This window comes from Ctenopharyngodon idella, chromosome 6 (genome assembly GCF_019924925.1).
Source record: "Ctenopharyngodon idella isolate HZGC_01 chromosome 6, HZGC01, whole genome shotgun sequence".
NCBI lineage: Eukaryota > Metazoa > Chordata > Actinopteri > Cypriniformes > Xenocyprididae > Ctenopharyngodon > Ctenopharyngodon idella.
The window spans coordinates 18,800,227-18,816,125 of NC_067225.1; the positions used below are offsets into that span (position 1 = coordinate 18,800,227).

Here is a 15,899-nt window from a genome sequence, read left to right on the forward strand (position 1 = left end):
ATAACATGCTAGAACCATAAAAATCACAGCAATAATGATCCAGGCAGTCACAGACTCTTGAGTATTTGCCTATTTAAATCCAAACAGCGCCTTTTCTTTTCTTTTTTTTTTGGACAGGCACTCAGTGTGTTTGTGTGTGTGTGTGTGTGTATATATAATATATATATATATATATATATATATATATATATATATATATATATATAATTAGTATAATTTTGTCTTAATAGAATAGAAATAACATTTCCAAAAATATTCTATTATACTATTAGAATTTCATTTTATTATCCTTGATGCGCTTCCTAACAATAGTGTTGTTTTTGGTCAATTGCCTTGAATTTCATCAGTCACAGTCACAACTCAGATTTGAGTAGCTGGCTACTCTGTTATGTTACTGTGGAAAAAAAAGCGTTGGTTGTGACAGTCCATCAACATTGGCTTATAAAAGTGCATGCAAAATATGGTGGCAGTTGTTCTCCTTGGGTTCACAGTATTTGACGAGCTATCTGTCTGTCTAAACCTTTAACCAGAGTTGGGTGTGATGCATTACTAAATAATTACTGTAATTTGTAATACTTTGGTCAGTTCAAGAATAATTGATCAAAATATTGAAAACTTTGAAAATGATTTGAGAATATGGTTAAGTTCGTGAATTTGAGCCAGATGCTAAATCTACTGGGGAAATGAGCTCTGACGAAGACAGTGATCTGCTCAAATTGAACCCTTCCAAGTTCCAAAAGGTAACAAAATATGCTTTATTTGGTGTGTGTGAGCTGGAACAGCTCAATCTCATTCTACCTCTCCTTTGCACTAACCCATCTATAAACGGGGAAAAAACAAAGAACAACAACAAAAAACGGCACCTCAAAAGCCACTATTTTGATCATGGTTTTAGTTTATCTGTACATTGTGGGGGTCAACCTCTCTTCCAACTTACTAATGAAATCATCTGATGTAGAGCATATGTCAGACTTTGCACATTTTCTGTAAATGATTTAACAATGTTAAATTACATCCATTAAAACCCATGCAGGACTAACATTGTAGGAAGCACGTATGGGCCAAAGGGGGCCTACAATAGGGACCTTGCCATTACTAAATATAGCACAGTGATTGGAAACAAGAGCTCCTGTGTGCCAGAAAGCCGTGAAAGTGTTTAGTTTAGTGCGTAAGCCTAACAGCTCGGATCAATATGTGGTACTCAGAGATTGTGTTGCAGGGGCATCTCAGTAATGTGATATTTCTACCTACTGAAGGCCCTGTGCACTGGAAGCCCACGGCGTCCCCCTCAACAACCCAGACAGATTTAGACTGGCCATTGGCCCACTTCCACCTATTGATCTCAAAGTATGGAGTTACAAAGCTCCTTTTAAGCATAATGCACTCAAAGATGAAAATTCATCATCATCTCCTTTTCGCTTTCTTTCTTGTTCCTTCTCCATCACTCCAAATGAAAGATGTGCACTGCATGATTTGATCTGTTCATCAGCAATATTCTTCCAAGTGAGAGAAAAAACATGAAGTGCTCGTGGCAATCAGTCTCGGGAGGTTGGGAAGAGGGGCATACATTTTGGGACTGACAAATGATAGCGGCTAGAGCTACGAGGCTGTGTTTTCACTTGAGTGCTTTTTTGATAAAGAGCGTAAGAAGCGAGCTCTACCATGGCTATATAAATGTCAATCTGCATAAGCTAATCACCGAAACTCTGCCAAGGACTTCATCGTGGAGGGCCATTTTGTTAGACTTGTCTTCGTGGCTGCACTGGAGAGCAAGGGCTCCGTGTGAGATTAGACAAGTATCATGGTCTTGATTGCACTAGCAACGGAGAGATCCGAGTAATCATGCCATCCATCCTCATTTCCTAAAACAACGCGACGGGTCACAAATGTGACGCAAGGCAATTCAGAACTACAGTGAATGAAGTTGGAAAATGATTGGGCATAAACTTATTTCCCCCGAAGTAGCAATTACTGAGTGAGTTCATCACCAGCTGTTTTATTTATCATCAATACTATACATGGCGCAGAGCATCAGACTGATATTTAAAAGTACAGTACCGTTTTTATGAAGCTAGCAGGTTGTCTAAGCCACTGAGAACAACAATGTTCTCATTTCAAAACTGACATTTGTTTATTGTTTTTAATCCTCTTTTTTTTTTTTTTTCAGTCACACAGCTTTGTTGCTAAGCTTCTAGCATGTCCCTCGGCTGCCAGTTGGCACTAATTTACCAGCCCCAAATTAGTCGACAATAACAATGTACTGGAAAATAGTACCTCAGATGAAAAACAATTTAGATAATTAAGATAAATTGAGTGATAAGATAAATTGTGAGGTATTATGAGGTATTGAAGATATAAAGTATTATCAGTGTGAGATGATCACTAAATGACTCAGGACACAGCTGTTTTTCTATACTTTCAGAATTTCATGCCAGGGCCTGGGTCACGACTGACCTTTGCCTTGGCAGACAACGCTGGATAGGATCTGTGCCTGAGGATGGGATATAATTGACATGGTCCACTGCTTGAGGGTTTGCTAGTTGGACTGGTATACCATGACAGGCAGAAATCATTTGGGTTACAAATATAGACAGCCTGCAAAGGACGTGTCTGTCATTAAAATGTATGTGACATCAGAATTCATGAGGTTGGTTTATGAATGTAGATCATTGTCATCATACAGAAAGTTTAATGGAATTGTCATTTTGTCAGTGATTTGTGTTCGTTGTAGTGCTGGCCACACAGCGTGACGGTGATCTGGATGCTGGAGACACTGGAGGGTACAGGACATGTATTGGTAGGTTGTTTAAAAAAAAAAAAAAAAAAAAAAAATTATATATATATATATATATATATATATATATATATATATATATATATATATATATCATTACTCCAGTCTTCAGTGTCACATGATCCTTTAAAAATCTTTCTAATATTCTGATTTCATGCTCAAGAAAGATTTCTTATTATATTGAGAACAGTTGTGCTACTTAATATATTTTTGGAAACCGTTATAGTTTTTTTTTTTTTAAAGGATTCTTTGATTAATAGAAAGGACAGCATTTATTTAAAATAGATCTTTTATAACATGTCTTTACTAACACTTTTGATCAATATAATGCATCCTTGCTGAACGTATTAATTTCTTTAAAAAAAGACCCCAAACTTTTGAACGGTGGTGTATATATGTATGGCACATTAACAGATATATGTCACAGGTGTTACAGGGACAAGGAGAGGTGAGGATCTTTTAGCAAGTAGTCTTTATTCCATGAACATATAAACACAAGGATAATCCAAACAAGAAGCCAATAGTAATAATCCAAACATGAAGTAACAGGAGACGCAACAGCTTTACAACAAGTTGTGTAAAAACAGTGACTGACAACTACAGATGGGTAATGTGGAACAGGTGTGGAACATTAGTAACCATGGAGACTGACAAGAGTAACTATAAAAACAGGAACTAAACACAGGGGGAAAAAACAGACATAGCAAGACACAAGAATATCAAAATAAAAGTCCAAGAACTCTAAACACGGAATCATGACAATATAAGTGGTCACCAGGGCTTGACATTAACACCTGCCAAGTGTGGGTGGATTTCAGCAGTGATGTGTAACGCAGTCACTCCTACTAGCCACTTTGGCGAGTTTAATTTTTTTATATATATAATATACATTTTTCAATTGTAGTCTTTTAAAAAGTCATCTGAAATAATAAACTTAGAGCAATGTTTTGTCAAAAATATCGATTTTTCGATACATATCGATACTGAAATATCTGAAATTGTTCTAATACTCATTTCCCACAGAATATATACACAATACCAGCTGCGCTTTCTTGCTCTCATCTCTCCGACAGCGAGTTAACACACAAACCTGCCTTGCCTCACTCAAGAAAACGCATGTGTAGGGGCCGTTCACACAGAACGCGTTTTTACATTCCAATGTGTCCATTGTTTTTCTATGTAAACACACAGTAGACGGAGGTGTATGACTGTTGCGCTTGCGTTTTGCGTCTTTTGCAGTGTCTCACATGACACTTCGCTCTAATAACATGGTGCTCAAGTTAAAATCAGTTCAGCTTTTAAAAAATGCATCTCGAGACCTTGCGTATTTCCCCATTCCACTGCCCAAGTCTCGCATTTTTGATTTGAAAAAGTTCTGTGTGAACAAGCCCTAACAGTATAATGGATTCACGCGTCAGGTCTTAAAGTGACAGCAGCCTAATATAAGTGCTGCCAAATTATGAGATCATATTAAAAATATCTATATGGCTGTTTTTGCCCATGGTATTGATGTCAAAACTGGCCAATTAAAATTCTGAGTGCCTAGTAACTTTGGAAAACCACTAGCCACAGTGGCTGGTGAGCACAACAGTTAATGTCAAGCCTTGGTGGTCACATATATAAATAGTAAATAGTAGACTAATTTATAATTATTATGTTTTACTAGGAAAAAAAAATTGTTTTTACACCGGGTGCAAATACCATCTCTCTCACTTTATGACTTCGAGTAAATAGCCACTGCCTTCATTTTTTTTAAGATAAAGTTTATTCTAACATTTTTCTCATTGAGTTGTAAGTGATTTCCCTTTTATCTGTTACCACTCAATTTGTTCCACTAAGCAAACAATAATGTACTGGTTCCTCACTGGCGGCAAGAATCCACTTTACTCTATTTGCTGACAAACAACCCCCTGCCACCAGAAGAATTATCTGCCATGCTCAGCTGCTCTCAGTATAAGGAGCTATTTCTATAGATGCACTCACATCATCCAATTTAGTAGGATGTCTTTGAAGAAATGCAAACTGGTTATGACACTAAAACATGACCTTTTAAATTGATTGTAAGATTGTAATTGTTTTCAGACTGCTGGCTTTGCCTGAAAACATTTATGACATACAGTAAGAGCTTGTCATAATTGCTGACAAAGCAAAGTACTCGGTAACTAAACAATTATGACAGTAGATATATTCAAGTCTAGACAAATGAGTCACATTAGTCTAAATGAACTGGCTAGCACTGATTACTATTAATAATTTTACGAGGAAAGTATATTTAATTTATTTAATAGTGCACATATAGTTTACAAAAAGTAACAACAAAGGACACTAGATAGACATTATAATAAATTTTTTTTTATTATATTATATGATTGATAGGGGCCATAAGAAATCCAGTTCATAGGCTATATATATCAACCCCCGAGCTAAATATAATGGGAGGAAAATGAGTGCTGTAGCATCTGCGGTTAGATTTATGGTGGCGTGTACTTGTGTTAATTCGTTGGGAGTGTGTGCTTCAGGAAGAAGTGAGCCTGGAAGAAGTGAGCTTGGCTGAGAAAACCAGCTGTTTCAGCAGAAGGAATTCCATAGAGAAAGTCCTTACACTACACAGCCGCTACCTGAGAGAGCCATCTGTGTCTCGACTAGTCAGGCCCCATGACAGTAGAGCCAGACTGTGTGGTTAGGGGTCAGTCCAGCACACACAGACAAACACAATCACACTCACACATTGCATCCCTGAACACCTGGTGAAAATGTGCATGTAGGCCAATGTCTCGTGTCAGTGTTTGTAATACAACCTTGTTCTCTAGCTCTCGCTGGCTCTCATATATGTGTGCGGTTTAAGTTTGTCAGTGATCTGTCTGTCGAAGATTACTAGTGATTGGTGCAAACAGAGCTAGCTGCCTGTGCTTGGACTTCAAGTATTTGAGGACTGTGAGTGATTTAAGAGGATAAGCTCATCAGAGCTGACCAAAAGATGGGCTGTTTTATCAGACCAAAATAGAAACACATGCTGCTGTTTGCAGAGTTCAAAAACATGCCGGCCATGTTGTCAACAGTCCTTATATTTTATTCTTTTTTTTTTTTTTTACACACTTCCTATGAAGACTCACAGTTTATGTATTTTTGTTGATTTTTTTTTTTTTTTTTTTTGTTAACCCAATGTATGATTAATTCTGTCAGATTAAGGCATTACAAAATGGATATAGTACACAAAACACAAGCAGAATTAATTTAATAATGTAAACCAGTCATAGAAACATTTGGATAAATGATTTTCTGAATAATTTACACTAATTCTTTATGGTTGTATTTTACACTGCGCACCACACCAATAGCAAAAACAGTGTAATGTTAGTGTGTTTTGCTATGATAACAGCATAATGCTCACAATATTACACAAATAATGGATAAAAGTATAAATATACATACACAGCAAAATCCCCAGAGTTAAATCAACTCTGCTTAGAGTACATATGGTCCCTCTCTAAATAGTGTTAAAGTAACACTGAAACAAAGTTAAAGTCAGTTGTAGTTTTTGTGTTTCTCTTTTCTTCAGTGATTCTGCTTGTTAACAGCAGGTGTTCATCACTAATGCTCAATCATTGCTTAATTAATCCCTTAATTATCTCATTAACTTTAACTCTGTTTCAGTGTTACTTTAACACTATTTAGAGAGGGACCATATGTACTCTAAGCAGAGTTGATTTAACTCTGGGGATTTTGCTGTGTACCATTCAAAAGTCTGGGGTCAGTAAGATTTATTTATTTTATTAAATAAATCTTATTTTATTAGACTGGAATAATGGCTGCTAAAAATTCAGCTTTGCCATCACAGGAATTAATTAGATTTTAAAATATATTAAATTAGAAAACAATAGTTTTAAATGAATAACATTTCACAATATTACTATTTTACTGTATTTTTGATCAAATAAAGGCAGCCTTGGTGAAAATAAGATACTTCAAAAACATTAAACAATCTTACCAACCCTAGACTTTTGAACAGTAGTGTATAATCATAATTTCTGTGCTTATAATGCATCATGGGATTGGCTTCTCCATAAAGGATTCATGCAAATCTGCCTCAAGATTTGGCCAAAACAAAGTATCTAGGAAGCCGAATAATTAAGATGCCTTCCTTTTGGAACAGCTTTTATGTCAAGAGGGTGCCTATGATGCCTAAAATGCTGCATCCGTAGGCAGTTCACTTGCTTTTGGAAGAGAGTTTAGGTTTCAACACTTCAGCCCAGTGTGGTGTGCCATGTAACAAATGTTGCTTTCATATTTTGCAATCTCGTCCATCTACTCCTACACCATAAACTATCTTCTGTGCCTTTCTCTGTCCTTCCTGTTTGCATTACACTCCTGTCAAACATGTTCACATCTAAAGGATAGATAGCATGATGCCCTTTGACCTTTTATACTGCATGCAGCATGATTTCTTCTGTTTCTGGGTGGGGAATTCATCATGCCAGCACCACTTGACCTCAGCACATGTGAGCTTGTGTGGAACAGATGGGACCAGGCAAGGGTTTGGGTCACAGCTGTGCTGGAGGCACTGCCCCCTGCTGAAGTATCCTTGAGTCTCTTTAAAAAGCCCTCTACTGAGGTAAACCCCAAACTGCCTGCCAGTGTTGTTGTTGCCTTCTGCACTTTGCCTCTTGTAATGACAGTGTAACAATGTTTTGGTTGGCATATTAGGGTTAATATGCATATTTATAGAGGTTCTGGTTTCCTGCTCTATTTAACAGGAAGTGCCATGAAGTGCCAGCTTTCAGTGCATATAATAAAACACTGTGTCCAAAGAGCTGTCTCATGCATTTCAGGATGCCAAAAGTCAGAATTAGCCTTTCTGACATACATTTTTGGTCAGTAATTTTACTTCTTCTGTACCAGACTTGGGGGAACATCTGATATAAATACATCCATGTATTTAAATGCACTAAAATATGTTAAATGGAGCTGAAAGTATTATATTATTTATAGCAGAATACAGCTCTTTTCAATACAATGAAAGTGAATGATGACAATGTCAGATTTTTAAAGCAATATTTTTTGGTGAATAACAGCTTAAAGTTTAATTTGTTCTTCACAGCTATGGTTTCAGAAGACTTGAAATGTAACACATAAGTCAGATGGACTATATTTTACAATTCTTTTATGGTGCTTTTTTGTCCTTTTTGGAGCTTGACAGTCATTGGTGCCCAGGATAGCAGCTGAACATCTGCTGAACATCTCCTTTTGTGTCCCAAGGAAGAATGAAAGTCATACAGGGTTGGAAGGAACTCTTTAATGTCTTCTGTTATTACAAAATGTGCCATGTAAATTCTGCTATGTACTAGCTGACACATACTGTAAAGGCTTGAATAAAGTATCTAGAATCCAGTCAGGTCTTTGATTCAATTACAGCTAAAGGCGGCCTGCTGTGGGATTGAATCAAATTCACATCTCTACCATAAATCTTCAAACATCAAAAAGAAGAAATCTGACTACATTCTCACCCTCAGTTGCTGGTCTCACGTCATGCAATTAAGCTCACCTTCTTCTGCAGCAATTACCTTGATTGTTTATATAAAGATTCTCTCAAATTCTGGTGCTTCCGCCAAATGTTACGTAATAGACTTTTGAGACAATTTTGTGTCGCACAAAGCTTTAAACATTAATTTGAAAAATCAAAGCAGTCTCTGTTTGTTTTTCCCTCTGATCTCTGTGGACTAGTTTCCAGAATGGTTTGGTTCAGCTAATTAGTAATGGTAGAGAGAGAGAGAGAGAAAGAGAGCATGCAAAATAGTGGATAGATTAAGGGGGAAATATGAATCGTTATAGTATCTTTGTTCATCACCTTATCTGTATAAGATGTCCATAATTGTTTATGAGAAAGTGCAGTAATTGCATTTCGAAATTGTTTTCTCTTTGTCTTTAGGTTATGTTGCTGTGGAGATATCAGAAACCTAAGAAAGGAAGGATTCTAGGGTTTATTAGTTTCCTGCACCTCAACTCTTATCTCTCAATTTTAAACTGACCAGGGGAAAAAATCCCAGCTAACACCAGGAAAAAAAGATAAAAGTTTACACTGGCTGCCATTTTATGAAGAGCTCTAACTACATAAATGTAATTTTACATTCCAAAATTAAATAAAACTGAAGTGGTTGCGGGGGTCATGTTCACCCAGTTGTAATGGCAGCTATACACCCCTGCTAGCACTGGTGCCACTTCAAAGAGATTAGATGTGGGCCCCTATTTGTCTGGCCAAAGCACATCTTGCCTTCCCTGATGCCTAGCCTCATATAACGCCTATAGCTGATGAGTCCACCATGGACCCTGATGAATGCAGAGGGATTGTATCTATAGGCTGCACTTAGAGATGGATGAGGCACCATGCAGGGACAGTGGTAACTGCCCTACTTCTTGCAATGAGTTTGAATTTAAAGCTCAAAGGAATTGTTCCTAACCAACCTTCTTATTTGACTATAGTTCCATATCCTAAGCTTCTGCTGAGATTCTTGTGAATTATGGGATAGGATGTGTAAAATTCCTATTCCTTCAATGGCAACCTTGGATGGTTCTTGTTCATTAATGACATCCCTGGATACCATCATATTTAAATTCATGAACATTAAAAAATAATACTGTAATCTGATGCTTTCTTTGAATCCTCAGGAAAAAACACACAATATTGCACTCTGGGTTCATGCTTTTCCAATATTTGCAAAGCTTTCGCTGTGCGCTGAGCACATCAGAAGAAGTTTGCCTTCACTGGCCTTGCAACTTTCCCTCCACCCATAAAATTTTAAAATTTCTAATTTATTATATATTAATTACCCTCTTATTTATGCATTACATAACAGCTTTTGCTAACATCTCTCATGTAAGATCCTCATCATTTATTTACTGCCTTTACAGAAGTGACAGAGTCAGACCCAATCTAAAATGAGATAAAGATTCCACAAAAACTGCTCACATATTCTCTGGGGGTAAAGCGGACGCTATCACTTATTCCACTTGCTCCGGTCTGTTTCTCCTGACTCTTTTCCCTCCCTTAGTATCTCCTGCTGATTGTTTTCCCTGCCGGCCTTGAGTTTTGTCCTCTCAGATAAGTGTCCATGAGAGACGTGACACACTCAAGTAATCAGCTTTAACAGGTAAAGGACAAAATAGTCCCTTGTCTTTTTTGTTTCTTCAGGAATTTAGCTTGAAGAGTGGAGCCAGAGATGCAAAACTCAAATAGTAGAAGCGACATCCTCCTCACAGGTAATGTAAAAATACCCCCTGTCAAGAAGCACACCTTGAGTGAGACAGATGGTCTATTGATTTTATTTGAAAGGCTGCCACATGTCCCTCTCTATTACACTGTCCTTCTTCCGGACTTTATCAACAGGATTTCAGTATTATTATGATAGATACTGAGTGACACATGCACTCTCAACAGCTAGGCAAACTGATTGTGTAATCTGAAAGTACTGCATTAAAGCATCATGGCAGTCATAACACATAAGGTGTCACACCACCTCTGTATGGCATTACATTTATGCATTTGGCAGATGCTGTTGTCCAAAGAGACTTACACTGCACTCAAGCTATACATTTTTTATCAGTATGCATGTTCACTGGAAACTGAAGCCATGACCTTGGTATTGTATGGACCATGCTGTACCAGCTGAGCGATGTAAACATTTATGTCCACGTCTTTTTGAATAAAATACCCACCAGCTTGCCTGACACTCTACTTAGTAAAATGCAGTGTACAGAGTAATTAATTTCATAACATTAAATGTCGTGTTTTTCAATGAACATTAATCGAAAGTTGCTTAACTGAACAGCTGTAATCATAATAAAAAACATTTTCTTACAGGAATAGTTTACCTAAAAATTACAACTCTGTTATGATTTACTCACTCTTATGTTCTTCCAAATTCATGTGCTTTTCCTTCTTCTGTGGAACATAAAAGGAGATATTTTGAAGAATGTTTCAGCTGTTTGTCTTTTTGGAGCTTGAACGTTTTGGACTTCTATAGTATGGACAAAAAGGTAGCGTGAAATTTCTCCATACAATTCGACTAAGTCATCTAGATGCAAGTCATCTAAAGCTACATTTTTTATGATGAACAGAGAGATATCAAAGTCAAACAAAAACATTGATCAACGCAAACACAAATTACATAAAATATGGCGACATAAACGTAATTAGGACAAAAACAGCTGAAAAAAATCTTTCATGTTATGTAGAAGAAAGAAGGCCAACATGAGGGTGAGTAAATGACATAATTTTCATTTTAGGGTGAACAGATTTCAGTTCTTCTCAAATGTCTTGAGGTTTAGAGGTTTAGACTTATACAAAATCAGAGGATGGAAGTCACTTATGGAGCTTTAACTTGTTTGCTTACTTGTAGACTCTACTAAACGTGATAGTTCACACCAAAATTAAAATTCTGTCATTATTTACTCAACGTCATGTTGTTCCAAACCTGCATGAATTTCTTTCTTCTGCAGAACACCAAATAATAAATTTTGAAGAATTTTGGTAACCATTTTGATGACAATTGACTTCCATTGTATATGGAATGTATATGTATATGGATGTTTCTCAAAATACTGTCTTTTATGTTACACAAATGAAAGAAAGTCATATGGTCTGGAACGACATGATGACAGAATTTCCATTTTTAGGTGAACTTGGGTGACATTAAAGGCCCACTGAAGTGCCTTGGAACGCACAGCGTTATTCAATGTGTTGACTTAATTTCAACTGAAACAGGAAGACAGGGCGGGACATATCGAACAGCTCCTCCCCTTTTTAAAAATAGCCAATAGCGTTTTGTTAATACCACAGCTCGGCCAGAGCCGTTGAGCTCGGTAAAACCTCAGTTTCCTTCTAATCTCTAACCGTTTCTCCTCCGTGGTCTACGCCGACTCGCCCATATGATCCGCATCGTGTCTCTGGACCAGAGCAGACTTCATTTGCTTCATGGAAAGCATATTTACAGTGTCTTAATCATTCCCTATCCCCTATATAGTGCACTATGTGCCATTCACCATGTAAAAAATAGTAAATGTGTGAACAAGTGACTGATTTCAGCTGCAGCTTCAGCATCTATTTATAATGAAGGGGGCGGGACACTTTAGATTCTCGAGAGCATTTGATTGGACAGAAGATCTGATGAGAAGCTGAAGTCCGCGGTGATGTCATGAAAATCCATGATCCTTTTTAGCAGAAGTGAGAGACTGTAAGTTTTGAATGCTTATATCTCCTAAATGCGAATTTTGTCATTGTTTTGGAACACACCAGCTTATTCATAACTTAATGCTAACATATTCACACTAAATGCTAAAAAACTTAAATTTTGATTTCAGGGGGACTTGAATCAAGTGAACAAACACTTTAGAGGTCCATTCGGGATTGAACCTGCGGTCTTTTAATTCTGTCGAATTCTAAACCTCTGAGAAACATTTGAAAAGAGCTGGAATCTGCATGAATTGATGTTTGGCCACAATACACAATACAGAGAGCTATTATGTATCTTTGCTGTTTCCAGCAGGGTGCTATTATAATTTGCTTGTAATTTTATCACGTGTATAGCAGCATTGCTTATAACACCATTTATCTAACCTTCATTAGCATACAAAGGATTAATCTATGCTTATTACATTAATATTCAAAGGATAGAGACTCTCTAAATCTATCTGTCTTTTTCTTTCTCAGACTTTTCTATGGGGAAAGGCCCTGAAAGGTCATATTGAGACCCTCTCACATAAATCAATAGCTGTCACAATTATAGGGTCTCTGAGAGCCCCCTTCGCCTCAGTGTGCTGCAGTCTGGGCCTGCATATTTCACACTCACAGAGGTGTCACATAAGCATGTCTCAGTCTCTTTTTCTAAACTCAGCTCAAAAGGCGAGAGCCCAAGATTAACTGCTGTTCACCTCCTCACCAAAAGCACTATCACTGTCAAAGCCAGAGATGCAACATGAAAAAGCCAATGGACCTCATGTCAGCCTATCAGAGCAGCATGGTAGGAAAACACCTGGCAGGGCTGTATCTGCACACCTATGGGAAATCAGAGAGACTCCATTCACAAGGCAAAGCCACACCAAGGGATTATATACAGTACAACACAACAGCTCTATGAGGTACCCATTAGACAGGCAATTTAGAAAATGGGAAGATAACATCGCATTTATATCATTTTATACATTAAAAAAAAGACCAGAAGAGCCCAGTAAATGCTATACAGAGGCTCTGTTGAGGGTAATGGCCAATTGTTAGCCAGCAGAACAACTGACGTATTTTACCCTATACTGCACCTATTAAGACATTTATAGTTATAAATGGAATTATAATTAAGAAAAAAACACTTGTTTTGCAGAAAATCTGCATGGCCGTGTGACTGAGCTTTAGAAAAACAATGCTGATGTTCAGAACAAAAGCATAAATTAATGTGTGGTATTACTTGTCTACAGTTTATACAATTATACAATTCATATACCATTTCAACAGTCATATAAGCAAGCTAAGACTGAGTAACTTACATTGTACACACAATTTGGCTAGTTATTTTGTCTAATGTTGCTCCACTAGCAAAATATTGAAGCCAAAGCGCCGCAAACACAGAAAGCAGAGTGATACAAAAAACGATTCAAGGTGGTATGGTTGTATATCATTTATGAAATAAATAAATTGATTTATAGAAAAAGGAACTGATACACTAAATGAATATTGAACTGTATAACAGGATTCATTCTGAAGGAAATCGGACACACAGGCTAAGATTTTCTGAAAAGGAGATGAAAAGGAAGCATGTTTTAGAAAACAAGAATTACTTCCAAAAATGACAAATAGAGCCTGAACTAAGCAAAGAGGCATAGAGACACTCCGTTAATTGAATGAATATGCAAAAGATGCCTCGACTAATTAAAGTAATAAGGTAAAAAGGCTCAGGAGCTTTTGCCAGCGTTCCGTAAGGTGCTTTATCTTGGGCGGACAGTGTGGTGCATTCTAGCAATAGCCAGAGCAAATTACGCACACGATTTTGGACTATTTGCGATGCCCATGTTTGATAGTGAACGCAACACACTGAATTGCAAATTAATCTCAAACAGCCGTATGGCTGTAAAGGGCAGAAATCACCCAAGCAACTAGAGTTATTTATAGTAATTATAACACGTGTTGTTACATCTAAGGTGTGAGCTGATATTAGGTTTAAATAGGTCAAATAGCTCTTAAAATGAAACTACTTTGATATTTATCTGCATGTACTATCAATATCACATGATAAATATATGATAGAATAATCCCTCTGCATTTTTACTAAAGAATTATCATGGTCAGCTAAGCTGTCATGCTATGCTAGTATACATGTTGTTTTTTATTATATATATTATTATTAAATCCGGTTGTGTTGTTCAAGATGAAATGACATAACTTACACTTCACCCCTAAAAAGAAATTTGGTCTATGAAAATGATCAGTAGGATATACTGATTTCCAATGCCCCCTAGTGTGGTAAGAGGCTGATGTTTAATACAGCAAAGCTGTACATTATACTCCACAAGGTAAAACTTTGAAATTCAAGTTTCACCTTAACTTTAATGAAACCAGCAAAGCATATTCATCTGTTAATGGCTGATTGAACAACTCTCAACATCCTTGCATACTTGAGTATCAACGTATTGTTGCTTGAACTTCATGTCAGTGCTGCTATGTATACTATATAATGTGCAAATGCAAACTGTTTGCATCTAATATACATTGAGACACTAGTGAAGAAAAAAAAATACTCATTCTTACACCAACAGTGAAGCGAAACAGTAAACAGCATATACTCTGAGATGGCTTCAAGGGAGAATGAGCCATCACTGTCAAGATAAGTGTGTCTGTTTAAGGAAGGAGGAGCTGCAAAGAGCCCAGTGAAGGACAGATAAAACATCTGCTTTACACAGAGAGAACATTTCCTCTTAAATTACCTCCTACCTGACATAGAAAATGTGATATCTTACTCTCCCTAACTCCCCAAAGCCTGAAATAAAAGCCTCTAACATGATGAGAACAGTTATGAATAGGACCATATGAGACTCTTATCAAGTGTCCGATTACTGTTACCTGAAAACACATCTATTTTCTGTCTCCTGGCACATTAATAACACAACGGAACGATTATTCTCATACAATATTGCATATAGCAATATATGCATTAAATTAGATATGAAGCTTTAAATATGTGTAAGAATGAGCAGGTGGCTATGCATGAAATGGTGGCCAAACTAGAGAATTGTTGTACATATAATACAAGTAAAGCCAATCACTATCTAAGTGATATGAAGGTAACTGAAGACACATCTGTTGTAGACCATAAAGACAAAGGGTTTCAAAAAGCTACTCTGGTTTCCTAAGAAGCTGTAATAGAAGTCATAAAATATTCAGCTGGTAAATTACTTGTAAGTTGTAAGACTTGGTAAACAAAGCGCTGCCTGCTTTAATTTAGCAGTTACATAATTAAGAGATCTTCATCAAATAGTAACACAATCAAACCTTATTGTTGCTGTAGTAAGCATAGAGGTTCTAAGACACCAGTGGGTCTCATTTTGCACATAATGTGATTTATGGATTGCTCCTTCAAATTCAACTGTGTAGGCCTATTTATTATTCCCTAAGTGATACAACAAAATATTGGGTAATTCTCTATTGGTGATACTACAACAAAGTGTGCAACTGCGTGTAAAAAAAAAATCTTTAAAGTGCACAGCAAGACAGAAGATGAATGTTTATGCCGGCGTTTTGTAACTGGAAACTTGCTTTCCTTTCTTTTCTGCAGAGAGATTATTTTACTTTTCAAATTGTCCAACTGGCATCTGCGTCATGTGGACTAGATGAATAGCACATGCTTTGGTTTACTTAATCATCATACATAAATTGACAATTTTTTTTATATAAGTATAAATAACATAACTTACCATGTCTGAGACTACAGTATCTGCCATTAATATCTTAAATCATGAAATAAAAATTAATGAACACAATAGACATCAACAGCAAGCAAGACTCTTTAGGATGACAAAATCCAACTTTGACATGATTTTAATGCACTGATCACTTGATAATTGCACC

The 15,899-nt window shown here is 36.8% G+C and overlaps 1 protein-coding gene across 6 annotated transcripts in view; it reads right to left on the reverse strand.

Moving 5' to 3' along the window:
• pex5la (peroxisomal biogenesis factor 5-like a) overlaps positions 1 to 15,899 on the reverse strand; it is a 93,709-nt gene that overhangs the window by 77,035 nt on the left and 775 nt on the right. The window lies entirely within an intron of this gene.